Here is an 8,406-nt window from a genome sequence, read left to right as displayed (position 1 = left end):
CTTTTTTGGCTGTTTGTGAGCTTGTTTATGGTTTGCTGGGCCGGCTCCTTCTGTTTATTTCCTTGATATTGAAATTTGAAGAAGCGTACAAAAATAGGGTTGGTGTGTGTGATTAAGTTTCATACCATATGGCATTATTGGGAGCACATGGGAGCCGACCAATCTAAAGCTGGTTTACTTTTTTGAAAGCGCCGAAGTACAGAAGAGGTAGTATAGGAGCTGGACCAATGGTAAATGAAAAGTATTAAGAAAAAGTTTGCACTTTTGCACATCGACTTTATATGCACAAAACTCACTTTGCACAGAATGCACTTTAATTGGTAGGACATGTGAATGGGTTACCCCCTGGTTTAGTGGGATGGGGAAAGTTGCACTTTGATATGCTGGCACTTTTTGCACAAAACTGTGTAATGCGTTCTTATATTGAACCCTGCTCTCTTTATGAAATCACAATGTGTCTATTTATTTTTCTCCTCTAAAAAAAGCCTGATATTGAAAAAAATATTGCCTGCGGCAAGGTAGTTTTTCATAAAGACAGTGTGTCTTTACAAGTTCAAAACTGCAACAATTTGCAAGCATGTGCTACATTTTTAGCTTTCTAAATCACTAATAGGGTCACTCTAATTTTTATACCTGGACCTATTTTCTGTCCCAGTTCGACCCTATGTGCAGCAGGTGTCTTAACCCTGTTAGATAGTATAAAATGCAGCCTTTTTGTGACCGATCAAGTAAGCTCAAACATATTTACTGACAGATTTGTCCTTGTTGTCAATGTCTTTGTCGCCGATTTGTTTGTTTTTTTACAATGCAGAAATTGAACGTCAGAATCTTCTGTGCAAGCTGCGCCCCTATAGACTCCACACCCTTTCCTCTGCATACCTTGACGCATAATTTATGAGTTCATTGAGAAAAGGTTTTCCAATTCCTGTACCGACCTCGATCCTTAATGTGAAACACGTTTGACGCTTCAGTAGAAGAAAAGCCATGAGTTAGTGCAGGGCGTGAAATTAACTTCTTCAGAGCGCCTACCAAACTAACGTTCTGTACCACCTGTGGTACAAATTAAAGGTAATGTGTTAACAGTACCATTCAACAGCACAGATCTCTTTGGGGCTGAAAAAGGCAGAAAACGCCCAGTCTGGCCGCCCCTCTCGGAATATACCGACTGTGTTGGCTTTCGCGTGCAACTATACTCTTCGATGTCATTTTCTAACTATTCATAAAAAGTGCTTTGTTAGATCTGAATCACTAGTTCAAATCAGATGATCCACGCCTTCTGCTTCAAAATCAACCATATACGTCGCATTTACCTAGTAGGTGTATTTTCAACCTAGTCTCTGCACTGGAGTTCCCACGAAAGGCGACGTGTCCCTCCGCTGGCCAGGGCTGAGTTCCCTTGTTGATGGGTTTAACCTACGGGGACTAGACGACGAGATTCTCCCTGTGAACAGCATGCGGTGGATGCAGTCACGCCGCCGGGCCGGGGTGCGCCTCGGGGGTGGCCAGAGGCGCACCGCACTGCAGGTGCGTCTCCGGTAGGCAGAGCCGGAGGCCGAGGGATACCTCTGCCGGCCGATGCTCCGAGGAGCCAGGCAAAGGGAAGAAGCAGCAGAGCGCAGCCGTGACGTCAGCCAGTGCTGGCGAGTGATGGGGGAGGGAGGGGGAGACACTGACACAAACACAGCGGATCCTCGCCCGGCTCAGGAGGCGCGGGTTGCGCCGGCTGCATCTGCAAGGACGGGCTTAGCTCCAGGGGGAGTGAGGGTCAACGCCACGCACTGTCGGGGAGCAGCGCAGGCCCTGCCAACTTCAGGTGAGAGGGGCACCTGGGAGACCCTGTGCTCGGAATGAGTGTTCTTGCAACAGATACATTGCAGCTCATGTCAGCGGCAGTGCGCGAGTCAGGGTGTCCAGCGCTAGCCCAGTGCGCCAATACCTGTCTGTATGCGCCGAGCGCGCATCGCCTCCCGTGGGGCTGCGTGCATAGGTGGCAGACATTAACAACAGGTACTGTGGGCTTCTGCTCGCCCTGGCCCAGCAGCCCTCCTGTCTTCTCACAAGCCACTGCTTGTTACGTTGTCGAACCACGACTGACAGATTGGCGATTTGCAGGGAGAAAATGAATGAAAATGGTGTTTACTGCTGTTTCTGAGAACCCGGCGAGCGTTGGTTTGCCAGCTGTCATTGCAACATGCAGATAAAATGTGTGTCCGTGGAAGAATGAACAGTCTCGATAAAGACCCATTGGGGTTTGCATGTTCGAGTGAAAGATTTTCCACCAGTTTGTGCCTAAGGCGTGCTCCTAGCCATTTCTTGAAAGGAGGTGGGAGGTGCTGTACATTAAGACCCTGCCGCCTTCTTTTATGGGTGTATATGAATGGTCACATGACAAGCATGCTTAAATATTGCTTACTGTAATATCGAGTGACATTTTGCTTTCTTCTGGCTGGCTCTGTAACGGGGTAACACCATGTACCTCGAGATCTGGTACCATTCAACTTTTTCTGCGCATGGGTATGGCAGTTCTGGACTGTGGCATGCATCGTTTTTCAAAGGAGACAGTGAGCGGCCGGTGTTGCAGCTGTACACTGTTCACATGACAGTCTTCTGACGCCGACGGCTGCCTGCTTCTCCAGAGAGAGGCGGCGGGCCATTAGGGGAATGCTCGGCAGAGAGAAGTGGAAATGCATCAAACTTCAAATGAATGCACTTGACGTGATGTTTCTTTTTTCGCACCAGCGAGAAAGCAAAGTAAAAAAAAATGCTTTCTGTGCTCAAATGCAGTGTCAGAAGGTAAGCGCAGTCGGCGATGCTAACAAGGGTAGGTGGTCGTGTCATTCTAAGTTACAGTAGCGAATGAAGCGGCACGCTTGGATAAAAGACACCTCTCCCTCTGCATAATGAGCGGCCACATTTGTGCTCAGTCGCTGCTTTGCAGCAAACAGTGGGTCGTTGCTTACTGCGCGTTTGGGGTTATTCATTTAAAGTATTTTACGTGCATTTGGCAGTTCTGGCACTGTGTTCTTTCTAAAGCCCCAATGAGGTGAACATGCGTCAAGAAAGTGATACAACACAACACGTTAAGTCCAGGTCGGGACGAGCACAATGAGGTTAGATCAGCAAACATTTGCTTTGTCGCCCGAGTCTAGTGTCTGATTTAGGTCTATTTCGAATGGGGCCCGCCAGGCTGCGCACTAAATTGAACAGAACAATCTGTAATTCACTTTTCAAGTCCTTCTTTTATGCCCCAAGATTGTTCCTCAGATTATTAAATAACAGTCGCCTTTAAATGTGGCTGCAGGACTTACTTTTCAGGGGTTCCTGCCTTTATACCTTCTTCGGTTGCACGTGAGGCTTTGCTTTTTATTAGGTGAATGACCTGAATAATTTTATTTTCCCTCAGTACAGTGCTCCAGCATCCACAAGTTAGGTTCTTCTCACTCAACAAACAATATAAATCAGCACCGGAAGAGTTGGTGACCCGACAAAGTGAGTGAAGTTACAACTTTATTTTAGGAACAGGAAATCATGTTGATTTGATCACTGATAGTACCTATAGAGTACTCATATTTAAGATCAAGTCCAAAATAGGGATCAACACTCTAGACGACCAGTGATGATTGAGGGGTTAAGAGTTTTAAACATAAACCTATGCTCAGGGCAGGCTTTAGGGCAGTGCGACTGGTGCGGCCGCACTGGGCGCTGACCTCAGGGGATGCGCTGTGTTTAGCAATAATTTACAAATGGAGAGATACGGGACGCTTTTGCCCAGTGGTAGTGATAGAATCCGAGGAGGAGGTCATGGGGGTGCCAAAAATGATTGTCGCACCGGGTGCCACCAGCACTAAAGCCGGCCCTGGATATATGCTCATAGGCTGTCGAGAAGCTGAGGCGCTGCACAAGCAGGGAAGAGGGGGGCCACCCTCTCCTTTGATAGTAAAACAGATATATTTACGGTCCAGTGGGCCTCTCAGTCTGCTGAGTACTGTCGTCACTGCACCTGGCGTACTAGGCTACACCTGCGCCCATGGGTCACCAGGACAGAATGAGGCCTCCATACACATCTAGACCAAAGGCAGAGAAATGTCCTTCCTCTGCTACATGGCAAAGACATTGCACATGTTGGTGAGCTTACCCACAAATAACTCAGATTGTTTTAAGTTTGCCATTATGGGGTGAGAATTATCCCCTTTACGATGTCCATTCCCCAGAAGAGCCGTTCCGCATGAACGAGGACCCCCTCCTGTCGATTTACCATGCGGAAACACCCTGAAAACATTGCTATCACTCCTATCCCCAGAATCCTGTAGAAGGCCAGAAGCTGTCAGCTTCTAACTAGCCATGTATCTTTGTCAGAGTCGTCAGTGGATGTTGCTATCATTTGTGCAGCAGGTGCAGTGGTACCAATGCCCAGCAACGTGGGAAATTACTCATCCTATTTGGTGCTGCCTTATATCACTCAACAAGGAGTAGAAGTGGATTTCCATTGTTTGCATTAATGCCCATGACACTACTGCTTCACCTCAGAGGGTTGCGCCTACAGAGTGTTCTGTTCCCAGTCTGGACAGTGCAAATCACATGAAACATAAACACTTGCTACATAAACTATGTGCATACTATCTGAAGAGTTCCTAGCTTTCCTATTAATTTCCTATGAACCATATGGGAGTCCACGCACTACTGCCATGAGTTGTACAATATGCTAACCACTATCAGAGCTTGTTGATCTCAAATACTTACATTGCAAAGAAATAACTTTGCAAATAAATAAATGAATAAAAGTAAAAAATAAAATCGGGTTAGGGGCTCATTATTTTTTTTAGGAGCCCACCATTGTTCAATGCAGTATTTGCTAACTACCAAGTCTTCTTAGTTTTAATTGCACATTATTTCTCTTTAGTCCACCACTCTATAATTAATGTTTATTTCTACCTCTTTTGCAGCGTCTTTTTCATGCCTTCTTACACCCTTTCACACTGTTTTCCTATTTTTCACTTCTTCCTTCTTTTTCCCTTCTCGTCCTTTCTTTTTCTTGCACTAGGTTTCCTTTCTTCTTCTTGCGTTAGGTTAAAGTCTGATGATGAAAACAAACTCACAATAACCAAAAATGAGTGCCGGTGCCACCCACCTGCAATCATTTGCTCACTTTAGTAACATTTGTCTCCTTCCCTCATAATTATGGTGACATTTTTGTTCTGGGTTGGGCGCGATTCAAGGGCATTTCAATTATATGCTGCATGTATCCTAGTGTTGTCACAATAAGTATTCTGGATATTCCATGGACTTCTTCGGAACATATCAGGGCATTAACTCAGGCAAAGATATTTCGGTCTGGCAATACCGACAATGGATGCAAAAGGATATTAGACACATATTTTTTTACATTCTCCCTCGTGAGTGTGTTTGGCATATAAACAATGTTCCCCCATTTTGAGGCCCCACTGCAAATTGTCATGGGATTCCTGTCAATCAATCAAGGGTTAGTAAACCGCAGCTACTCACCCGCGAGGGTCTCAATGTGCAGGGGGGAAGGCCGGGCAGTTCTGTTGAGTGCTGGGGTCATCCGAAGAGCCGGGTCTTGAGGTATTTTCTGAACTGGAGCAGTGTGGGAGCTTGCCGGAGGTGGAGGGAAAGGTTGTTTCAGGCCTTGGCTGAGGGATAGGAGAAGGAGTTTCCTCTCGTTCTGGTCTTGTAGATGTGCGGAACAGTGGCCAGAGAGAGGTCAGCTGATCGGAGGTGTCTTTTGGGTGCGTGGAAGGAGTCGCGGTCGTTCAGGTAAGTTGGCCCCGTGTTGTGGAGGGCCTTGTATGCGTGACTGAAGAGTTTAAAGGTTATTCTTTTTTCAATAGGGAGCCAGTGGAGATTGCGGCGGTGTTGGGTGATGTGGCTGTGACGGGGATATCTAGGATCACTCTGGCTGTGGCAATCTGGATGGTCTGGAGCTTGCAATGTAGTTTCTTGTTGATTCTGGTGTAGATAGCGTTGCCAGTCTGCTACCGAAGTGAGGGTGCATGACAGTTTTTCTGGATTAAGATGGGATCCGACTGAACGTTTTTTGGAGTATGCGGAAGGTGTTGAAGTAGGCCAAGGATACGGCGTTGATCTGGCGGTTCATTGTGAGCAATGAGTCTAATATATTGCTGAGGTTCCATGCGTGGTCCTTCGGGGTGGGAGGGATCCTAGGGTGGGGGGCTACCAGGAGTCGTCCCATGTGGAGGAGGCGGAGCCAAGGATGAAGACCTGTTTTCTCAGAGTTGAGTTTCATGCAGCTCTTCTTCATCCAGGTGGCGACGGCTTTCATCCCTTCTGGGAAGTTGTGTCTGGTGATGTTGGGTCGTTGGTGAGGGAGAGGATATGCTGGGTTCCTGTAGTTTAAAGTGGCCAACCTACACCTGAGGGGCTAAATACATGCTAAATTGTCTGTTTAATCACTTACTATTTAAATGAGCTCCATTTTGATTAATTGCATGTAAATGTATCTTATGAGTGTATTTTGAAAATCAGGCATGGATCAGGCCTTGCTGCTCCAATGCTGTACCCCCTACCTTGGATTCTTACATGTTTTAACAAGGGTAGTAGAATAACGTAACAGTCAATGGTTCAAAACACTAGCAACATGTTTTTTAACTATGCTACTCAATAATGCTTTGTTTAGCAAACTCAGATGAAAGGGTGATAAACCTATATTTTACTTTATGGCCTCATAAATAATCACAGGCATCTGCAGTGGAAGTACTGAGCCACCCAATGGTCCTATGTTGTCTGAATGTACAGTGATAAATGGGTTTCCTATCCTGATGTCATAATTGGACATCCGTTATTGGCTACCAGTGGGCGCAGTTCCAGCCCACAAGTTTTATCTATCATCCTCTGTAATCCTGCAACTGTCCCCTCCCAAAGTGCAGTCTAATACAAATGGAACCCTCACTAGTGTTGTTACATGCTTTCTCTAGCAAAAATTCTGCCACAGTATCTATTAGGTAACTGTGGGGCACTCCTTTAGTGGATCTGCACTTGTAAGGAAAGGCATCATTTAGGGGCCGTCATGCGTCGGCACTGAGAATCAGGGTCCCTTTACCTCTCATGTCACTGTGAGAATTTTAAGTGGTGTATTAGTTTTTTGTGAATTTGTATGATTTTTGTAAACCGGGTATATGAGTTCATTAGGATAAAAGGCTGTTTGATATCATTTCTATTGATGTCGTTCATGGTAAAAGAACTTCTGATATCACTTCCTGCTATGTCACCAGTGGGATAACTACTTGTACTATCACGTGTACCTTCTCTCATTTCTCTAGCCCCAATTGTGTCCCTCCCAGTACCACGTTTGAGAGTGGGTACTGCTGAAATCTTTTGTCCTGAGGGTAGGAGGGGAATATTTTGTTTCTGACTACAATAATCCCAACCTGTAGATGTATTCGAATATTTCGAACCAAAATGATAATGCCTTTTACTTATTTCACCCTAGGTCAATCTAAAGGCATAAAGTGGAGTATATTAACATTACCAGGCTTACTTTCCACTTAGAAACATAATAACTTTGCACAAGAATGCTTATTCTTGTCTATTGCGGACTTCTTTATCCTGATGATCAGCTCTTGAAGTGCAAAGATCAACTGTGATACTATAAGACTCTTATCAACCAAGCTAAATATTTTTTTTTTCATAGAGAGTGTGACAAAATGGCAATTTTTGAATGGCTACTCCCATTTTTAACTGCATTTTATTTTTGGTCTTTAGACTTAGCAGACAGGGGCACTGCTGTCCAGTGCCCAAAGTTTGTACTGTCCCACCTAAAACATGTTTCTAATCCTTGACTGACATACCTAACTCTCGTATGAGGACAAGTCAGCAAAAGCTATTTACACTGTAGATAGCTCAGGCTTTCCTATGTGAAATTTAGAGAACAGATTAAAATATTAGTTTTGCTATTCCAGGTTTGAGAAAAGCTGCTAAAATGATTCATCCACAGGTTTTATATTTATTAAAGTTCTTTGGTCTAATAGTTAAGTTGAATTTCTAATAAATATTTAACAAAATCAACTTTTGGAAAGTTACCGTTCCTTTTCCGAACCTCTTGGTGGCTCATTTACATTAAATCTTCAGCAGCTACCCAACAAGTGCCTGACCTTAATGATGTCTAAAAACTATTCCCAGAGCAGAAACAATGGTAGAGGTGTGGGGGCTGTTTTGCAGGAAGGCAAATTAGGGTGAACTCAGGATCAGTATCAATTTGTAAAAGGGCCCAAACATTCTCCAGTAAACATAAGTTGAGACGTGGCGAAGGCAAACCTGTGTTCCCCCAGCCAGGCTGGCTTCAAACCCGTTGGGAGGGAAGCTGTCTTCAGAATCAGTTTTGAGTGTCTACAAAGGAAGGTACTACTTATTTCCTTGTGCACACCTGTG

General features: G+C 45.1%; 1 protein-coding gene across 2 annotated transcripts in view; it reads left to right on the top strand.

Annotated features, from left to right (window-relative positions):
* The first annotated feature begins 1,671 nt into the window (after positions 1-1,671).
* DGKB (diacylglycerol kinase beta) overlaps positions 1,672-8,406 on the top strand; it is a 1,765,597-nt gene continuing 1,758,862 nt past the window's right edge. For both annotated transcript variants that reach the window (XM_086941963.1, XM_086941961.1), the window contains exon 1: positions 1,672-1,813. The gene's annotated coding sequence lies outside the window, so the exon portion shown is untranslated. The remainder of the gene's footprint in view (positions 1,814-8,406) is intronic.

The sequence above is a fragment of the Lissotriton vulgaris genome, chromosome 10 (genome assembly GCF_964263255.1).
Source record: "Lissotriton vulgaris chromosome 10, aLisVul1.2, whole genome shotgun sequence".
Taxonomy (NCBI): domain Eukaryota; kingdom Metazoa; phylum Chordata; class Amphibia; order Caudata; family Salamandridae; genus Lissotriton; species Lissotriton vulgaris.
The sequence above is the reverse complement of the archived record's forward strand: the minus strand, read 5'-3'. Positions and strand labels throughout refer to the sequence as shown.